Source organism: Hemicordylus capensis, chromosome 4 (genome assembly GCF_027244095.1).
Source record: "Hemicordylus capensis ecotype Gifberg chromosome 4, rHemCap1.1.pri, whole genome shotgun sequence".
Classification (NCBI taxonomy): Eukaryota; Metazoa; Chordata; class Lepidosauria; order Squamata; family Cordylidae; genus Hemicordylus; species Hemicordylus capensis.
In genome coordinates this window covers 219,053,171-219,075,016 of record NC_069660.1, presented here as the reverse complement: position 1 = coordinate 219,075,016, position 21,846 = coordinate 219,053,171, and the positions used below count along the sequence as shown (strand labels likewise).

Sequence of the window (21,846 nt, the reverse complement as noted above, 5' to 3'; positions counted from 1 at the left end):
GCAATTTCCACAACATTTTCCTAAAGCAATTTTTAAGTGACCAGCTGACCTCAAACCAAACATTTCCTAATTCTAAATCAGACCCTATAACATCTTTACACAGCAGGCATATGAAAATATACACAGCTATTCCCACACTACTATACAAATTGGTGGGTAAATGTATAGGCGAGAAATAAATATTTCACTAAACTGGTGAATAGTCGTCCCCCGCCCCCGTCCAAGTGGGCGCCAGGAGTCAAAATCAGCTTGATGGCACACTTTACCTTTACTTACATCTACAAAGAATTCCAGGGTATTGGGCCAAACTAGATGCTAAATGCATTATTAGCATGTCCATCTCCCCCTCACCCCCCAATCCCGAAGTAAAATAGGAGCCATGGGTTGCACCAGCCAGGATCAGGAACTCTGTGCAAAAGGAAGGGCATTTAACTTTCCCCCTCACACCATGGTGCCAATTAAAATGGCTTCCAGAGCCTGTTTTAAAGCTGTAGGAGATAAGCTTCTATTGACATCTTGCTAACTCCCTTGGATCATTCACAGGTTGCTTAGTTAACAGGCATTAACACCGTATTTTTTAGAGACTGGCAATGCAAGCAATTTGAATAAAAACTAGGATATTGGGTGTCCTCTGGAACACCAATCCACTCCAACAAGAGATTACTGCTATTCCTTCAAACTTTTTCTAACACATTGCTACCCATACATCCATTAGGTAGACAAATAATTTTATACCTGCTTCAGGGTTGGCACCAGGCTGTGGTGCTTTGAGATTAAGCCCTGTGCTAGGCTCCACCACTGATGGTTGGATGGCAAGGCAGAGTGCCTTAAAAGTGCTTTATGGCAGTCATACTGGTCAGCCCCATCTTTTATTTTCTTTAAAACAAAACCAAAAATGTGTCCCATCACTGAATCACAGACATGTGGCAATGTGTATTACACTGAGTTGCTTAAAAACAAAGAAAAAAAAGATGGTGGTAGCCAACATGGCTGCCATGAAGCTCTTCAAACCAATTTTCCACCACTCCTACCACTTGAAGTCAAGCACTAGGCAAAGTCTCAGAACTGGGCCTTCTGATAGTTCGGGGCCCCTGGCCAGTGCCTGACATGGCTGATCCCTCATGCAGCCCTGAACATCCTTTTTATAAGAGAAAATCAGCCCTGAGCTTTCTGCTCTCTCTTCAATGGATCTCTCTACTAAATAACCTCTCTCCATGCTCTAAAGGGAAGCCTTGTGCTTTTTAAAAAAGTGACTCATTGAGCTACTTTATTTCTCATTCCATTAAGCTCTGTCTCAATACTGCTTCAACACATTACATATTTGGCATGAGGAAAAGCACAACATGCAAAGTGACACTCATTCGCCTCTCCTAGATTGCTGGCTGCATCCATCACTAAAGCAGACGCAGAGGCAACCCCCTGTCAAAAGTGGCTCATTCCATTTTGTTACGGAACTAACTAACTTGTTGGCAGGACAGAGACAGACAGTCTTGTGGAGCTATTATTCATAAATCTATTGCATAATGCATACTTCCTGAGACTGAGGGAAAAGTGGGAAGCGGTGGGGGTGGGGGGGGGAAGCATCTAGCAGAATTGTGAAGCAGGCATGTCTGGGCAACTGCTTGTTTTGCTTACCAGCGTGAAGCTCAGCACACCTCCAAACGGACCCCAGTTCCAATTTGCAACTCAGCTGGTCTTCTGTATATGGCAGTTCCTGACTGCTGAGCATTTGGCCCTCAAAGAGCTACAATTATATGTGGAAAAATTCAGCCTATCCATTATTTCCTTGTTCTTATCTCTGTCAAATGCAAGCTGGGAAGCATATTAGGTTGCATTCTCTCATGGACCCCTAGAGCAGTGCATTTGAAAAAGAAAACTTAACTGCATAAAGATAGTGGCACACAGACGCCTCAGCACCTTTTCAGTTTGTTTCCAAGAGCAGGCTGGTTGGTTGGTTTACCCTGTGTTCAAAGTAATAGTGGCAACAAATGAAATTCATGGGCTGGTAACAAAACTCAAGTTATATTTAAATGCCCACTGCACATTCACTTGTATGAATTGACTCCAGGTATCAGCTCTGCCTGTCCTTTTCAGTAGCCACCCAGCCAATCCTACACAAAGCTTCTGCCTTATACATGGGGCTATGTTTGCACTGCAGCAGGAGATCACAGACCCTTTTTACTAGCGATGTGCACGAATCAAATTCTCCAATTTGATTTGAGGTTGAATCGAATCGCAGAACTAAACCAATTTGCTGAGAACAATCGGTTTGGCCAGCTGTCTCAACTAATCACTCTCGAATCACCCAAAATGATTTGAGTGATTTGAATGCCATTGTGAGGCAGGTTTTGCTGGAAAAACAGGCCTGAAAATGGTGCTCTTTCCTGCAGGGAGAGCTAATCTACCAATTGGGGTCAGCAGATAGATCAGTCCTCTGAGGCAAGCAGAGCAGCTCTCCCTGGAAAAAAAGAGCCAGATATAACTGTAGTCAAGAAGAAAGAAAAACAAGTTAAAATAATCAACATAGCAATACTAGGGGATAGCAGAATAGAAGAAAAAGAAATAGAAAAAATATCAAAATACAAAAATCTACAAATTGAAGTTGAAAGGCTGTGGCAGAAAAAGACCAAAATAATCCCAGTGGTAATCGGTGCCCTGGGTGTAGTTCCAAAAGACCTTGAATAGCACCTCAACACCATAGGGGCCACAGAAATCACCATCAGCCAATTACAAAAATCAACTTTACTGGGAACAGCCTATATTCTGCGACGATATCTATAACAACAGCAACAACACTGACAATAAAATTCAGCCATCCCAGGTCCTTGAGAAGGACTTGATGTCTGGATAAAACAAACCAGTCAATAACACCTGACTGTGTAAATAAATAATAATAATTAGTACCACAAGGAACTAATTGTACTCAGGACAGTAGAACAAGGTCCATACTTAAATGCCCAAAGTCCCAAATTTAGTTGCCTCAGGGGCCTGAGCAGTAGCCCTATCCACTACGAAGAATTACTGCTAGACATTCCAGATCCAACTTTTAAAATACAAAACAAAAAGCCTGCTAATATAGTTTGAACTCCACAGTTAGGGGCATTTTATACAGTGGCTCCAGTAATGAAAGAGGCAACACACATTACAATGACACGAAGGAAGCAGTTCTAAGGGCAAAGATACATTCTCTATCCCATTCCCTGCCAAGGCTACAAAGTTTTACCCCTGATAGGAGATGACTCCTTGTAAGGCACTGGTTGGATCTCATCACTCACCGGTATGCAACAAGAGCAGCACAATACACAATCCCCACAAAACAGTCAAATAAATCAGATGTCCTGATTGTGAACTAGGTATCAGCAATGCTGATAAAAGTGATACTGTATGCACGTGCTCAATAGGAGGCATTTTTAAAGTAAAGTTAACTATTGTGATGTATGCCACATCATCTCAGATTATCATCATCTCTCAAACCACTGGTCTATATTCTGGAAGAGTATCAGACAAAAACATGATATAAACAAATATTTCGTAGCATATACAAGCATTTGCATCAGTCTAATGACTTTTATTGCACAACTTTGGCTTAAACATTATATTAAACAGAAAATGTTGCTCTGAATCCAGGTTCTAAGTGCCAAGTTTAAGTCTGCAGCAACATTCTGAAGGCAGAGTCAAACTCTTGGAAGAAGGGCTTACAATGGAAATGCTGACACATCATGTTAACTATACCTAGGAGTTCAAACTACTCTGAGCAGATATATTTGCCCACTCCTAGAAAATCATGCCTAGTTTTGCATTTAAAAGAAGTATATATTATAAAAGTTATGCTAGAAACTGGAGCTGAAAAATCAGAGTCCAAAATATGTAAATACAAAGATTGTCCTTCCCTGGTGAGGTATTTGCAGTACTTTAGAAAGCTTACCAAAAGGGGAATCTAGTTTTGGAAAACTGAGAAGGAAAGGAGGAAAATAGCACAATATTGGAGGGAAGAAGGAGCTGATAACAGACAAAAAGCTGAAACAGGATTTTTCATATGTGTTTTATGGATCTTTAGTGTAAGAATAAGGGTCCCTTTCCCATGTTATGTTCATGGCATGGAAAGAAGTGTGCCTCCATCCTGTATCACTTAGGGCAAGGATAGGCAACCTTGCCTCTCCAGCTGTTGTTGAACGACAATTCCCACAATTTGTAACTGGGGGTGATGGGTATTGTAGTTAACAATAGATGGAGAGCCAAGGTTGCCTATCCCTGACTTAGGGAATGCAAGACACTCTGGGACGTGTGGGAGGAGCCCACACTGCAGACATCCCATTTCCAAGAGGAGTGATAAAGTGATAAAGAATGTAAGACTATGAGGTTATTCTTACAATCAGGAAAGCCAAGCCTGGTCTTTGCTGATTCTAAGAACCGCCTGGAGATGCATGGATCTCGGCGGCAAACTCTGCAAAGAGGCCACACTCTTAAATGGGGCTGAGAGATCTAGCGCTCTCTTATCCCTGTTTTTGGGTAGTCTGTGGGGCTCCCAGCCAGCATCGGGGAGAATCCCTATAATGCACTGTGAACTCATAGTGCATTATGGGGGTCCCGGGAGTGGGGCGACGCTTCCCAGCCCCCAACCCTCCGCGCAGCCAGGTGCAGCCGGCAATAGACTGGGAAGGCGATCTGCCCGCTCAGCAAAGACAGAGGGATCATCTGTGGGGAGGTAAGTGCTTTCTCCCCAACCTCCCTCCCCACTCTCCCTTGAGCCCTTTCTCACTGATCCTGATAAAGGGCTCATTGTTGTAGCATAGTCTCCTCCTATATGGCTTAGGGCTTCTCCTGTTACCCCAGCAGTGGTGTTAACAGTCATACAAGAAGATCCCAAGAGAACTACCGGAAACATCCCTGTAAGGTAGTGAAGCCAGTGGGGTGGATGGTAAGCTGCAATCCTGTGCATACTTAACTGGTGGTATATAAGCATTACGAAACAAAGTGGGACTTTATTCTAAGTAAATTCATGAAGGATTGGGCTGTAAACCTGTTTATATAGCATAGGCTGAGCTTTTTTTATAGGCTGAAGGGTTCTATGATCTGCCTAAATACTCTTGACACTATACTGCTCTTGGTTGATCGTTCTAGATGGACAGAAAAAGGTGATAATCCAAACTTTGCTTTGATTTCATTTTGACACAGCTGCATCTAAAAGTCCTTTGCATCAAATTGCAGCTCTCGGTTGGATGGGTCCCCAGGATAATGGGGCAGCTGGTTTGGAAGATGGCATTTCACAATGGCAGGTAGCATTTTTCCTGCATTTCAGCCCCGCTGTTTCAAACAGCCCCACCAAGAGCGATCATTTAAAATACACTATGTATTTTCAAAGCAAGCCTCCACTCTAAATAAAAAACAGTAATCAAAATGCCCCATGCACTGCACTTCCTAAACAACCCTCTCTCAACACTGCATCGTGTATCAAATCTGAACTGTATGCATAAACCAGCAGAAGCAAACATTTCAAAAAAACACAATTTGTATTTACTGTAGGGAAATCTCTCATGTAAATACATTGCATATGTATGTGGAGACAGTCCCCTGCTGTGCTAAAACAAAGTCAAAACCAAACCAGAGTCAAAGAAAAAAACATCCAACCATCCAGTTTCAAAACTAGTTATAAGTTAAAAAGAGCATGAAAGGGGCACTTTTAAGGGTCAATATGCTGGGGACCCACTTCATACTATCTGATTGCAGTCCCGTGAAGTATACATTGCAGCCACCCCACAAGTGCATGTAGGTGCGTCACACAAACACAAAAGGTCCTGCTGATCCCATATCCAAACTCTGCCATTAATCTGTCTACCAGCTTTTGAAAACCTCTCCACTGCTCCCCTATCATGTGATATTTATCAGCGGCTACTCTAGTGTGGAACTCTCACATGATGGAAGTACACCAGATCCAATCAAAGGGTTTACAGGTGATCCCTCCCCCCCCCACCCCGGATTTTAAATGGTTAGGTAGGTAGGAATGGTTTTTAAATGTTTCCCTCCTGCTATATGTGGATCTCACTTTACATTTTTTATTTATGTTAATGCTTGATATTGTAAATCTTTTGTCTTGTTTATGTTGTGAGCCTTTGTGACAGCTTCAGTTTAAACTAGACAAGCTATAAGCCTACAAGTAAATAAAGAAGCAGCTCTATTCTGAGGTGCTGGGCATTTTGAGTAAGGACAGAGCAGATTAAGCCCAGTCTCTCCACAGAGGTGCTCACAATTGGCTGCTAAAAGCAGTGGATCCAGCTGGACTGAGGTTCTACCCTAAAGCCTGTGTTTCATCATGACCACCTAGCCTTGTTCAGAACAAAAAGGTGACATGGCCTAAGATGAACCATGACAGATACACGTGATCATCTCACCTGAAATTCCGCCTCTCTCATGCCATTTTTATTATTTATTTATTTTTTATTTAACTGTGGTTCCAGGAATTGAGGGAGCCTCCTGCTTCAAGGACCATGGTTTCCATAAATTAGATTAATGAGAAGTTTTCTAAAAAGAGTACATTCTTTTAAAACTATGCTATTCAGAGGTTAACAACTCTGACATGAAGCCAGGTCAAACAGTCACAAGTAGCAATAACTCTTCAATAGTTCAAATGCTCACCCTTTAACATCGTAGATCTCGGAGCTTTCCTTCCTTTCTCGTGGCTGCTTCACGTATTATGTATTTTGTATTATGGGACACAAACAGGCGAGGAGGTGGGCCCTAGACAATTATGGCTTCCCTGACAGATATACACTTTTTACTTATATGTTCACATATTTCAACGCACATTGGCTTTCCTCAAGTGTTACATTTTTAACATATAACTAAAGGCAGTCTGTAGAAATCATTTCTAAACAATAATGTTAAAATTTTGCTTTAAAAGGCAGTCAGTTTTCTTGCTCTAGGGCACTTTTATTAAAAAGGGAAAAGGAAAAAGAAAAGGGGAATTTTGATCCAACTGGAACATAAATATTAGACGACGAGGAAGTGATTCTATTTAATCCCTGGAAAAATAAACAGCATGCAGATTTCTAAACTGTGCTGGCATGCTACTATACCATTTGGCACTACCTCACTGGAAGGACTGTGTCATGCAAGTAGATTAATGAGCTTCTAGAAAAGAAATAAGCAGACAAATGTGTAATAAAGCAAGCAAGTTGAGGTAGCTGCTGCAAGCAAGTGCTGCATATCTTTACCAATAGTATTCATCGCTGGAGGAATCAAACATATGAAAAATTCCAAATGGGATGACAGGCAAATATAATTATGAGGTAGAGAGGAAGCACTCATAAAGCAAACATGTTTTCCAAGTTCAAGCCTGTGCTATGGAAAGTTATATGTAAGAAGATCAAGGCACACACTGCAGTGAAGAAACAAGATAAAACCTATCTAAATCTTACAAATAAATTAGCTGTGCAGAAAAAGTTCAATAAGGTCAGCATTTTACTCTGACTTTGTGATTTCGTGGCACCTAAAACCTGAAGGGAGGAGAGCTGGTCTTATGGCAGCGAGCATTAATAGTCCCCTTTGCTAAGCAGGGTCTGCTCTGGTCTGCATTTTAATGGGAGACTACATCTGAGCACTGTAAAGTACAGGGGCCGCTCTAGGAAGAGCATCTGCATGCTTGCCTGCAGAAGAGCCCAGATTGCCTCCCTGGGATCTCCAAGATAGAACTAAGAGAAACTCCTGTCTGTAACCTTGGAGATTCTGCTGCCAGTCTGTGTAGACAATATTGAACTAGATGGGCCAATGGTCTGACTCAATATAAGGCAGCTTCCTGTGTTCCTACTGTAAATTTTTGATTAAGTTATGTAGCTACCATACTGAGATGAAACAGCAGGGATTGGTAGAGCCCTCACAGTCTCTCGGCATCTGAATTTGGTCAAAGCAGATCACTAACATGGGGCTCTAATCTTGTGACAAATATTCAAAGTAGCACAATATTCCCACAGCAGCACAGCATTCCTAGGACCTGCCAACCAGTTATTAATAGACCTATTGAGCCTTGATGGCAAGCACTATGAGGGGGGGAAATAAAAATAAAAAAGTCTTCTATTCCTTTGCTCCTTATCATGGCAGTCAGGTCATCTGTGCACATATCCAGTATTGCAAAACCTGTATTCTGTTATGCACCACCTAAGGCAGTGATATGCTCACTGCACATGAGTAATATTAAAGGACAGCAGTATCCACACCACACAATATGGGTAAATCTTTCTGATTACTATCTGAAAGTTAGGACAGGGTAACATCCAAAAGCAAAGCTCAATAGCAATTTCATTGCATGGTTTAATTCTAATCCTAGGAAGAAAAATAGAGAGAGAGACACACACACACATCAGGATAAGAAGCTTAGGAGTAAAGTCCAGGCAGTTAGAGGTTGACATGATGGGTTCGGGTGGGTGAGGGATGTGGTCAACAGGGAACAGGGGAATGGATTTTTTTTTACTTTTGCAAAGAGTCTTGGAAGGACAAGGAGGAAGGAGAAGTAGTTTGGCAACATTCAATATTGTCAACACAAAACATTAGCGCAATACATCGTATTTTTGCTCCAAGCCCCATCATTTAGGGCTTGAATACAATTATCTTAAAATCTCAAGTTTTAAAATAAGTTTTAGTGTAACAGTAGCAGAGAAAAGCTAGAGCACACACCAACTGCAGTTCTCAGGATTTTATGTTTTGCCCCAGATTCCAGTAATTTGCTCTATTATTGAATTAGTTCATAATGTTTTTTCAGGCATTTCACTTGGATGGCAGAGGGATGCATGGGTGCAAAGCAGCTTATCTGTAATCCTACCTCACTACCCAGATTCTCATCAGAAAACAGGACCATATCCTTAGATTCAAACAATGAGATGTTTGTTTCATATAGTTTTCATTCAAGCTCTATAAAGCTACTTTCAGAGTTCATCTGCTCTAATTTCTTTGCAAAACCACTTGAAATATTTACATGCAATGTAGTTATTTAAAACATGCAACTCTTCCTGACAAGATGACAACGAAGTTACAAGAATAGCCATGGATGAAGATCATGAATAAAAAAATAGTCTCTCTATAAACGGAAGCATTTGAGTCAAATTATTGCCAAAGGGCCTTTCCAGACAGATGAGTTTTTAAAAAACACACCACATATTTATCTCCCACGGTTCCTCCAAGGAGCCCAGAGCGGTTATGTCCTCACAACCCTGTGAGGTAGGTTAAGCAGAAAGATTCATGACTGGCCCAGAGTCACCCAGTGAGTTTAATGGCTGAATAGGGATTTGAACTCAACTACACACAGCAATTCTTGCAGAATTCTTTTTTGTACTTCTGTCTCTTGCATTCAACACTGCTGGTGATTTTTGTGCTCAACATTGTTGATGACTGCTAATTAATTACTTCCTGAAATAGTTTCCTCTCACCGAACCTTCCCCTTTAATCACTTTACTACAATCGCATGCACACTTTACTGGAAGTTAGCCCTATTGAACATAATGTGACTTTTACTTCTAAGTAAATAGACACAGATTGTGCTGTTGAGACCACTCATTTCCTTAAAAAAATATGTTAAATTGCCTCCCTTCTATAGGGCGGAGAGAATAAGTGATACTGTGCTAATACTGCTATAATTTTTGCTTTGGCCATAAATAATGGGAAATCACTAAAACATTTTTAACTTTTTTGCTTCTCATCCAAATTTCCAAATTTCAGGCAGATAGGTTTGGGGGGTTCTGAGCGCACACGTTAAAGTTTTGAGGGCTGTTTTTTTTGACATTTAAACAACAGTTGGGATGGGAACTCATTAACATCCAAATGAATGTACAGCCCAATATAAAACTCAGGATTCTAGTCTCTTCCTGCTTTTTCAGAGGAAGTTTGATCAACAGCAGTGAGGCTTACATCTGAGGAAATACAAGTGGGCATAAGCTTTTATTTTAAAAAATAAAGACAGGGGGAGTAAGGTGTGGAAGGGGGACATGTCCTAGGGAGCCAGCCCTCCAATATTTAATCATTTACACAGAAAACTGTTCATCCTCAGACCCAAACAAATTCCAATTAAACTTTTCCTTATCACACAAGTAAGCAAACAGGTGTTTCCTGGGAATATTATTATTATTATTATTACATTTCTATCCCGCTCTTCCTCCAAGGAGCCCAGAGCGGTGTACTACATACTTGAGTTTCTCTTTCACAACAACCCTGTGAATTAGGTTAGGCTGAGAGAGAAGTGACTGGCCCAGAGTCACCCAGCTAGTTTTATGGCTGAATGGGGATTTGAACTCGGGTCTCCTCGGTCCTAGTCCAGCACTCTAACCACTACACCACGCTGGCTCTCAGATGGAATGTGGAGATGTCATCTGAGATTGTGCAAAATCTCCTGTAACTAGTGTTCATGATGGAGTCAACTACAGTCTGGAAGGAATCAAATTAAGTAGTAGGAAACAGAGAGTTACATTTGCTGTCCAAGACTATATTCTAGAGATTCCAACTATATTAACATATTAAAACACCAATGGGTGCTCCTCGTTATAATTAATGTGATCTCATTTACAGCAACTTTTATTAAGCATTTCATCCTTTAACTATAGTTTTCTTTAGGTTTACAGGTCTTGATTAGTTTCTTCCTCTTTCAAAATGTACAGTACATTCAGATAGTGATTACAAGTTATTATAATCAAGCCTACAGGGACATCAAATCAATGGCTCTTAATACGATGAATTGCCTCAAAATTACAAGATGTCATAGTTCTGTTTTTTAAGGCACTGGATGAAGATTTTGTTGATTTTGCTCCCCCATCGCCCCCTTTTTAAAAGTATCAATCAAGTTTGAAGATAACTCTTCCAAGTCCCCTGGTAAAATTAAAAACATATTTTTAGGGCAAGAGTATAATATGCTTTGATGTGTCTTGTACTTTACTCTGTTGAGCTCCCAAGTGGTACTCAGGGCCAGCAGGAAGCAAGTTATTTATGGAGCAGGGTTTTAGATAATTAGACATCTCCTTTAGGAGTCATGTGAGAATGCAAAAAATCAATTGGCAGTCTGATCCATTTCCCAGTTAAGCTTGAGTTCTCAGATTTGCGACAATCTGCAGTTCTGAAGTCAATAAGACAAAATCTACTTAAATCCACAATTTTGTGTTCAGTAGGGTTATGAACTGGGCAGTTAATTTTTCCATGAGACATTTTGTATGCACCTTAGGCTCTTTAAAACACACACACACACACACACACACACACACACACCTCTATATTTTGTTGAAACATTAATGAACACATTGATTTAACTCTCAGTAAGTTGATCAATCAATTTCATTCGGGCTTTGTCTGCACTGCAAAATCTCCCAGTTAAATTTTGCACAATGTGTAATTATATTGCCCATAGCATATCTGCCTTCCATTGTCTGCTCTTTTCTCTGCTCCCATATTGAACACACACTTCTGCCTCTGTGTCTGCATGCATTTGATTACGCCAGGGTAACTAAACTGTTCCTTCGGTCACAGGACCATGGTCATTTCCACTGCTCTCTTTAATTGACACACACACACACACACACACACACACACACACACACACACACCAAAAAATACTTGCTTAATTTGAGAAAGTGCACATATACACAATTACCAGTAAACAGTAAAATCACAATCACTGTTAAAGGATTGGGTGCAGAGTAAATAATAAAGAAGAATGTGCACACTAATCAAATCAAAGTTTGCAACAAAAGTCTTATGAACAGTACAGTTTAAAATTAGGCAGACCACTATGATCGTTCTTGCCATTACATTAGGCATAGACAGATAGTTTGGTACTCCTGGTAAAATGAGGTGTGCCTTCCTTTTTCATGAGTATGACAAGCATTGCACCCTAAAGTTAACCTTTTCAACAACAATGCTATACCAGTAGTTTTCTGATAGCAATCAAAAGGGGGCAAACAGGACGAGGACCACAGAAGCATGCAAAGAAAGGGCTGCAAAACTTTCTGCTTGCCATGGTCCCATTCCATATCAGCTCTACCCGCCTCTCCTGGTTGCTATTCTTTCCTCCGAGAAGGAAGTTCCCATTGGCATCAGCCATGCGCGGCACCTGCTTGAGTCAGGACCCCAGTGAGGGAAAAGCTCCTTCTTCCCACGGTACTAATTCTGATCCCACTCCCCTTCCAGTTAGAAAAGCATGTCGGGCCAAACGCCACGTTTCTAGGCAATGTGTAGTTTGGCCACTAGTCTCTATCATCTGCTAAATACTGCACAAAGTTCTATGTGTGTTTTAATCAAATGGGCATGCAGCTGCACAAGAGTGCTCTTGTGCAAAGAGAATCGTTTGATGGTTGGCCATCTATTGCTCAACTGCATTTGTGCAATTTTTGCATTTGTACTAGAGCACACTTCCAGAACTGTGCTGTGCACACATTTCACTAAAAAGCCCACAGAATGTTGTGTGGTATGTCAGCCAACACTTCCTCCACACTCTTGGGGGCCTGGAGGAGTCCCTTACCTACCTGGTTGCACTGGCTTTTGGTACTCCTCTAGGAGTGTGCATGGTTCGGTTCGGGCAGTATATTAAAGACCGCCGGACCGGTTCGGAAGCCCGGCGGTCTGGCGGCATGTAGCTTTAAGCGGGGGGGGAGGTAGTACGTCCCCCCCCCCCACCGCTCTTCCCCCTCCGGCGCAGGTCCTGTTAAAAAATCTTCTTGGGGAGGCAGAGTTCCTCCCTGCCGCCCCTGCCCCCGTCGTTGTCCTTTACGCCTTGAACAGAGAAGAGCTAGCAGCGTGCATGCGCTCTTCATGGCGCGCGCGCCGCATATGTCATGTGATGTATGCGCGCACGCCAGCGACAAAGACGAGCGCACATGCCGTGAAGAGCGCATGCATGTCGCTAGCTCTTCTCTGTTCAAGGCGTAAAGGACAACGACGGGGGCAGGGGTGGCAGGGAGGAACTCTGCCGCCCCAAGTAGATTTTTTAACAGGACCAGCACCGCAGCGGGAAGAGCAGCGGGGGGGGAAGTACTACCACCCCCCCGCTTAAAGTAACAGTCCCCCCCGTGCCGGACCGGGGGAATTCCGGACCATGCACACCCCTATACTCCTCTGGGCTAGAGGAGTCATGTGAGTGAATGGGGCTTCTTTAAACAATGGGGGCCTTTTAAAATCATCAAGCTATAGTACCATAATATAGTGTGACAGCATTGTTTGCCACTTTGTTGTAAAGACCCAGTCTGGTGTATGGGGGAGTGAAAAATATTTGAGGGGTGTGTGTGTGTTAGCATCTGCTACGCCTTGAAATAACCCCTGATTCCTGCATCTCCTTTACTGCCACAAATGTAAAACTGATGAGCAATACCATAGCAGCAGGGTTGCCAACATTGACTGAAGCTATTCCTGGAGATTTCCCCCCATCTAATTCCACCCCCACCACACACACACAATATTTTTCACAATATCAAGCCCTTTATAGCTCCAGTATTGCTTTCAATCATCAATAAATCATCTTTATCGCGGTCACAGAGCAGCACAAAATGCAGGGGGTGATTACACAGTATAATTCACGATACGTTAAAAGGCCTAAGAAAACATGAAAAAGCACTTAAACGCATAAAAGGGCATAAAACAACATAAAAATACATACAAGACATAAAGGTATAAAAGGCATAAAAAGGGATAAAAGGCATAATTGCATAAAATCCTAAGTGATGAATACAGCGAGACTATATAACTATATATAAAGAGTGCAAAGCTATAGTGCAAAAAAAGTGGGAGGAGCATAAGTCTTTCAGATGGCTGCTGTGTTGGATGAACGCATTACAGTATGCAAGAGCCAGCAAGAGGTCAGACTATGGCTGCCTGGACCCACTGCTTGCCAGTGTCCAATGGATTTTGGACGCTGCTGCACAGAACCTGGCAATGCTGCAGGTAATGGCAGGCTTAAAACCAGAAAGCAACATAGAGACATAGATATGGCTCGAAAATCCTGGGTGCTTGCGTAGCAATGGGTGGATGAAGGAAGAGTAAATGTCTCTGTAATACAAACAATGAAGTAGGGGTGTGCAATTCGGATTTTCTGTGTTTCGATTTGTAACCGAATCAAAACAGCCCTGATTCGATTTGGATCCGAATGTGACCCATCCGAATCACCCCAAATTTGATTCGGATCCGAATCGCGGCCGATCCAAATCAAATCGATTCGGGTTTTGGATCTGTCCTATTAGTTTCCCCAGATTCCCAGCTTTCATTAAAAAAAAAATCTAAGCTTTACGCCTTTATAGAAGTGGAGTTATGGAGCAAAATGTGTGGTCACTATTTTTCAAGTGTTCGGATTCTTTGGTGTATAATAACTTTCACTCAATGAATCCTTATGAGGCTTCATTACACACCTTCATTTCTTCTATTCATTTTGACTGTCTTTTAGACAGTGCCAATTGTCAACTGCCATGTGCCAACTACACCCCACTCCCACCCACAAGGCAGTACTCAATTTAAGTTAAGTACCTAATGGGTGGAGGCTACCAGCCAAATTGCAGAGGAATTGGACAAAGGGCTGATTTTGGGTGAATTGTTGAAGGTTTAGTGTCTTTGAGGCAGATTTGGGGCATAAAGTGGGATCTGGGGTGGAAGAGTGTGGTGAGGTGGTAGTGCCTAGTGGGTGGAGGCTACCACCCAAATTGCAGAGGGATTGGGCAAAGGGCTGGTTTTTGGTGAATAGTTGAAGTTTACTCATCTTTAAGGTTTTTCCCTATAAGGTATAATGGAGGTTTCAGCAGCCCCATAAGTGCACTTGGAGGGCACTGGGGTGGCCCAGAGTGAGTGGTGGTGTAGTGCACATAGGGTGCCAGCCACTCCCATGGGGTTGCTAACCCATGGGGTACAGGGTTCTGTTGTTTCTGAGGTGGCCTGAGTGTAGATTCTATGGTAGCAAATGAGAGTGGATTCATGGTTTGTATTGAATATCTCATTTGCTACCAGAGAATCTACACTCAGACCACCTCAGAAACAACAGAACCCTGAACTCCATGGGCTAGAAACCCATGGGGGTGGCTGGCACCCTCTGTTCACTACACCACCACTCACTCTGGGCCACCCCAGCACCCCCCAAGTGCAGTTATGGGGCTGCTGAAACCTACATGATTTCCTATGGAAAACTTCAACAATTCACCAAAAACCAGCCCTTTGCCCAATCCCTCTGCAATTTGGGTGGTAGCCTCTACCCATTAGGCACTTAACTTAAACTGAGTAGTACCTCACTGCCTTGCGGGTGGGAGTGGGGTGTAGTTGGCACAAGGCAGTTGACAACTGGCACTGTCTAAAAGACAGTCAAAATGTATAGAAGAAATGAAGGTGTGTAATGAAGCCTCATAAGGATTCATTGAGTGAAAGTTATTATACACCAAAGAATCCGAACACTTGAAAAATAGTGACCACACATTTTGCTCCATAACTCCACTTCTATAAAGGCTAGAGCTTAGCTTTTTTTTTTTTTAAATGAAGGCTGGGAATCTGGGGAAATTAATAGGACAGATACGAAACCCGAATTGATTCGAATCGAATCTGCCACGATTCCATTTGTACCCGAATCTAGCCAATGGACCACAGGGCTGATTCGTTTTGTCTCCGAATCACCCGAATCAGCTAGATTCGGGTACAAATCTATTTGTATCCGAATCAATTCGCACATCCCTACAATGAAGTAGGGCATGCTCAGTTATTTCAATCAGCCCATTGTCGCAGGGGCACTGTCTCTCTGCGAGTGGGATCTTTCTTAAACGGCCTTCTAACACAGCTGAAGGGAGGGCGTAGCAACATGTCAAGGTGAATACCTTCCTATGTTTTGGGACCTCCAATTGAATAAGATATGATGCCAGGGAGGGTAAATATGTAAGACTTTCATTGATGAAAAAATTTGAGAACCTGCTTAAATTTGTTTTGGTGCTTTATATCCATTATACGCTGTTTGATAGAAGCTTCTGCCTGATCATAGCCCATATTAAGTAGACTTCAAGGGGGGAAGGCCCAAGGACGCTATTTGTGTCTCAACTGACCGTTTCCATTTAGATTGGTAATCATTACATAAGGTTAAGGGAGCAAGACCAATGGGGCAAAAAGGATAGTCTGAGCCAATAGCTGAGAATGGCCATCCACACCCTGGCCTCCACTTTGACCAGGCCTGTCTCCAAGCACAGAGTGGCGGTAGACACACAACTTGGAACCTGAAGGACTGCCCGCAGGAATTTGGATTGCACACATTCCAGTGGGGCAAAACTGCATTATACTTTGTACTGTGTAATCACCCACTGCATTTTATGCTGGTCTATGACTGTTATAAGAGCCAGCATATCATAGTGGCTAGATTGGTGGACTAGGACTGGGAAGAACCGAGTTCAAATCCCCATTCAGCCATGAAGCCCACTGGGTGACTCTGGGCCAGCCACTTATATCTCAGCCTAACCTATCTCACAGGGTTTTTGTAAAGATAAACATAGCCATGTACACCACTCTGGGCTCCTTGGAGGAAGAGCAGAATATAGATAGATAGGATAGATAGATAGATAGATTGATATTGATTTCAATAAAAGGCAGTATACACACTGAATAAAAATAAATGATCAGCCAGAGATTTATGCTGATTTCTGGAGAATTTTCTGATTTTCTGGAGCAATCCTGGAGAACTGACAATCTTACTTATCAGTCATACTTCACTACAGTTCTACCACAGTCACCATTCACCTCCAGATAAAATTACTATATAGGCCATGTAAAATTCTTTTTTAAAATGAAAATCAGCAAGCAAACCTCCACAAAAAGCATAAAACCATTTCCCACAAAATAATGATCTCAGTCCACAAAGAAGAATAAAGTTATTGAACTATTATGCACTGAGAGCTTGAGAAACCCACATTTTTAATTTTTAAATGTGGCTCACAATTGATTAGAAACACATCAACTATCACAAATAAAGGCCTTTAAGATGGCACACCTTGATCTCTGTGGATTTTGCTACAACGTAACTAATAAGACTAGTCTGAATCATCACTTTTTGTATACAAATGTAGTCCTATAAGCATTTATTAACCAACTACTGTACAACCATTCTGCAGAACATGTGGTACATCTTAGGAAATCTGTGTTTCTTTGAAATTGAAATGTTACTCAGACATTCCTTAATCTAAAGGCTAAATTGGTTGCTTGATCTGCAGGGTGGAGTGGGAGAGGAGAGGTGATGGGAGGAGAGGATATGCAAGAGAGGAGAGAACCAGGGCCAGCAAATACCAATATTTCAAGAAACCTAAGCTCTTAATGACCAGGATCAGAAAAAGAAGTACAGCCGTGAAAACGAGACAGCTTGAAACAGGCCTAATCTCATGCCTGTCTGAACCTAGAAACAGAGCAGAGATTCAGCACTGCCACCAACATCGCTTCAACTGAATACAATCTTGCCTACCCAAGGGTGGTCCAGTTCCAGATAGAATTCCATATCCTATAAACGGATGAAATTCCTCACTCGCTGATAGCTCTCTTGTGAGGAGTTATCGCATCCATTTACTTTACACTGCTTGCAGTGGATACGGTGGAGCAACGGCTAATGATAGAATGTCAGCAAATACTGGGTAGGGGTCCCTTAGATGTTAACCAACACCAGTGAACACTAGACAATGAAGGCACATATCCCCACTTTTCTGCTCTAATCAGGATTCACTTAATATTTGCTTCTATTCAAACTACCCATTCCATTCTCTGCCTGATTACCTACAGAACCCTTTCCAATTCCACCATGCAAATGCAACACCACATATGTACAGGCATATATACATTTTAAAGCCATTTGAAAGGCTAGATATTAGTTTTCTATACAAAGCTGGGCTATCTTTTAGTTCAAGTCACTCTCCATATCAGCCAAGCACATTACTTATCAGTACTGGTGCACACAGTGTGGTCTCAGCTGTTCATATCAGTCTTTTCAGGACTGTGATATGGAATAGCACATTTCTATTTCTCCCCATCCTGCCGCCTTGCCATAAGGTTATACAAATCTTCTCAAAACTAATTTTCTTCTTCCCCTCTTTCTTCCAGCATACAGATGTTCAGTTTGTACAAATATATTCCTCCGTTAATGTTAAATAAATCAAATTCAAAAACTATCACTTCCTTTAATTTTGAATAGTCAAAGGGAAAATAACCAAAAACCAAAATGAAAGATCAGTCGGCACCTGTAAATGAGGTCTCTGAGCACTGCATTAATTTCCACCAGCAAACGTGATTGCCCTTGCAGTGATTCCAGCCATAAAGGAAAGCAGTGTCCTTACTGACAGCAAATATGACGTACAGTAGTCTTCTCAAGTCCTGTTCAGATGCTTCCTTAAATAAATTTTAAAAGGGACGCTATACATGTGTACAGCATTCAAGAAGCTTATGCTCTGTGATGCCTCACCCTCTCTGCACTCTTTACAGTTACAGTGTTTGCCTTAAGCCGGATGGGGGGCATTTCTAGGATAGGAAAGGTGGGGCGCCCCAGCTTTCTGATCATGGAAGCAACTACCATCAGGATTACGGCATTTGCCTCTTCAAACACTCTAATTGTGAAGAGGGAAGGGTAAGACTTCCCCATGTGTAAGCTCTTAGGATCAGTCTGGGACACTGTACATTTATTTATTATTTCTCTGTGTAAACTGCCCTGAGCTATTTTTGGAAGGGCGGTATAGATATCAAAATAAACAACAACAACAACAACAACACCTGACTGACTGTGTAAACAAGAAATAATACATGAGTACAGCTTTCCAACAACAACAACACCTGTCTGACTGTGTAAACAAGAAATAATACATGAGTACAGCTTTCCCTTTTCTAAAATGTCTGAATTAGGCTTGGGTCTGAGGTTTTCGACTACAAACTTCCGACTACAAACAGACAAACATCTGCCACACAATACACCAGATATAATTGTAGTCGAGAAGAAAGAAAAAGAAGTCAAAATAATCGACATAGCAATACCAGGGGATAGCAGAATAGAAGAGAAAGAAATAGAAAGAATCACAAAATACAAAGATCTACAAATTGAAATTGAAAGGCTGTGGCAGAAAAAGACCAAAATAATCCCAGTGGTAATTGGCGCCCTGGGTGCAGTTCCAAAAGACCTTGAAGAGCACCTCAACACCATAGGGGCCACAGAAATCACCATCAGCCAATTACAAAAAGCAACTTTACTGGGAACAGCCTATATTTTGCGACGATATCTATAATAACCAACAGTATTGATGATAAAATTCAGCCATCCCAGGTCCTTGGGAAGGACTCGATGTCTGGATAAAAACAAACCAGTCAATAACATCTATCTGACTGTGTTAATAAATAATAATACATGAGTACAGTTTTCCCTTTTCTAAAATGTCTTAATTAGGCTTGGGTCTGAGTTTTTTCAGCACACAGACTGTGGTTCTTTAACTAGGGTAATGTTCCATTTTATGGATTACTATTTCCTATAGAGAATTCACATCTCATCATAGACTCTCGTGCATTCTAGGTGCATTCTAGGTGCATTCCCCTGCCAGTCAGGGTTCCAAAATGTGGGAAGAAGTCTCCTAGGTTTAGGGATGTGCACAAATCACGATTCAAAGAGTAATTCACAGCACATTCCCAGCACCTTTAAAAGGGAGGAGAGCATGCATGGAGGCCATGTCATGCAAGGGCAGCTGGGAAGAGCGTCACTGGCATGCCATGGCAGCTGGGGGTGCACCTTCCAAACAGGGAGCTGGGGCAACTAGGGGTGTGCACGAACCCAAAAACCACAGTTCAGTTCAAATTTGTACTGAACCGTGTTGCTCTGAATCACCAACGAGCCAGTCCAGTCTGTTAGATAGGTTCAGGCATATACTTGTAAAAAGAAACCCGGTGAAGATCCCCCTTTACAAGTACATGTTGGAGATGAACTTCCAGTGCATCGACCTTTTTCACCAACTGTCCTAATGACCACTAGGGGCATTGGGAGTAGAGACAGTGAGTCAGGGTCTTCCTATCTGTCCCTACTCTATGACCCCTGAACTGACTCTGCAGCACTTCCTGTGCTGCTGAGTCACAATCCTTCCTTTCCTCCTAGAGAGCAGATGGAAACATCTCTCTCTCTCCTTACCTATCCACTATGTAGTCCTTTAGATTAGAGATAGGTCTTTCCTATCTAAGTGTATTTAACCAATAAATATTTAGTGTTTAGTCATACAAGGATCTCCATGTGTTTTCTCTAAACAGCTGCAATATCCGAACCATCCTCTGCTACCTACTCTGTAACTGGAGTGTGTGCTCATTCCTTAGTGCTCTGCTGTTTTACCTATTGTGGGTAAAAATCAACAACCTCTAACAGTACAGGGGTGGGAAAATCCTCTAAAAGGTAAGAGGTGACTGGGTGGGGGCAACAAGAGAGATTAAAAGCTGCTTACCTGGCTGGCATCACAGCTCATCCTCCTGGCGCAGCCCCAAGGGTGCCCTCCCCTCCTTTCCCAAGCCACCACTGAGCCAGCGACTTGGTAAAGGAGGAGAGAGTGTGCTTGGGGCACACCAGGAGGGTGAGCTGTGGCAAAAGGCAGCGCTGACATCTGCGCTGGCCCAGGAAGCAGCTTATTACCTCTCTCACAGCCAATGCCTGGCTGCCCCTTACTGTACCAAGCCGATCCGCCCGAACTGAGTCTGGTTCGGTTTGGTCCACGATCGAACCTCCAAATCAGCCCCGGTTCAAGGTTCAGCATGAACCGCTCATGCACACCCCTAGCAGCGGAAGAGCAGGCATGGACCTACTCTCCTCCCTTTTAAAGCAGCCAGGAATGTGCTGTGAATCACTCTTCAAATCGTGATTCGTGCTCATCACTTGTCTCTGCAGGTAAATGCTGAACATGGGGGAAACAGGGAACATGGCCCCAGAGTACAGTGGTACAGAGGGATATGGCTAGCCAGGCTGCTTAAATTTCCCCTCTATCCAGGTCACTGCACCCAACATATAACATCTGACGAGGACTCTGGATAGGAAGTTAAGGCTGAACAATACATTATGTTATGTTAAGCCAATCATTAGAAAGCTAGCAGAAAAGAAACCTACCATTATTTTAATTTTCCATCACAGCCAGAGCAGTTTGCACCACGGCTCCTGGGGCAAAAGGGACCATCCATCTATCATACAAGTCCAAGAAACAAAGATTTTGGTTAAAGGTTAAATATTTGCCTAAGTTAAATACCACACGCATTTTTGAACGGATCTTATTCACAATTTCATTGCATGCATGAAAAATGTTGCCTAAGTATTGCTACACTGAATCTAGATCATTGCTTTTCAAACAGTGATATGAGTACAACAGGTGGTACTTCACCATATGGCACCTGGTATGTTAGGAGAGCTGCCATGGGGGCCAGCCATGTAGCACAGCTCCATCTGGTCCAGGCCCATTGCCAGTGGAGATGTCTGGGGCAGAAAGGTGTGGCTGTGGTGGCCTGGTAGGCAGTGGCACACCAAGGTGATTTTGGCACCCAGACCGCCCCCCACCGTGAGGCCCCCACCACCACCACAAGGCCCCCCGCTGCAACTCCTGCAGCAACCACCGCAAGGCCCCACCACACTGAACCATGGTTCTTCTGTAATTTTAGTGCCATGTGCACGGCCGGGGGCGGGGGTGAGTTGAGCAAGCCTCCTGCCCCTCAACCCATGGTGGCGGCAGGCTGAGCAGCCGCTGGGCCTGTCCGTCTGGCCCGGTTGCCCTTGAAAACTGCAAGGCGCACCTACACAGTTCAGATAGATCATCAGGAGCCCGTGGTGTCACAGGCTTGAAACAATCTATTCAAACTGTGTAGGCGTGCCTCTCAGTTTTCAAGGGCAGCTGGGCC

General features: G+C 42.8%; 1 long non-coding RNA gene across 16 annotated transcripts in view; it reads right to left on the bottom strand.

The window, feature by feature from the left end:
* LOC128323519 (uncharacterized) overlaps nt 1-21,846 on the bottom strand; it is a 440,731-nt gene that overhangs the window by 281,158 nt on the left and 137,727 nt on the right. For all 16 annotated transcript variants that reach the window (XR_008306315.1, XR_008306324.1, XR_008306320.1 and 13 more), the window contains one exon: nt 21,068-21,138. This is a non-coding gene — a long non-coding RNA (uncharacterized LOC128323519). The remainder of the gene's footprint in view (nt 1-21,067; nt 21,139-21,846) is intronic.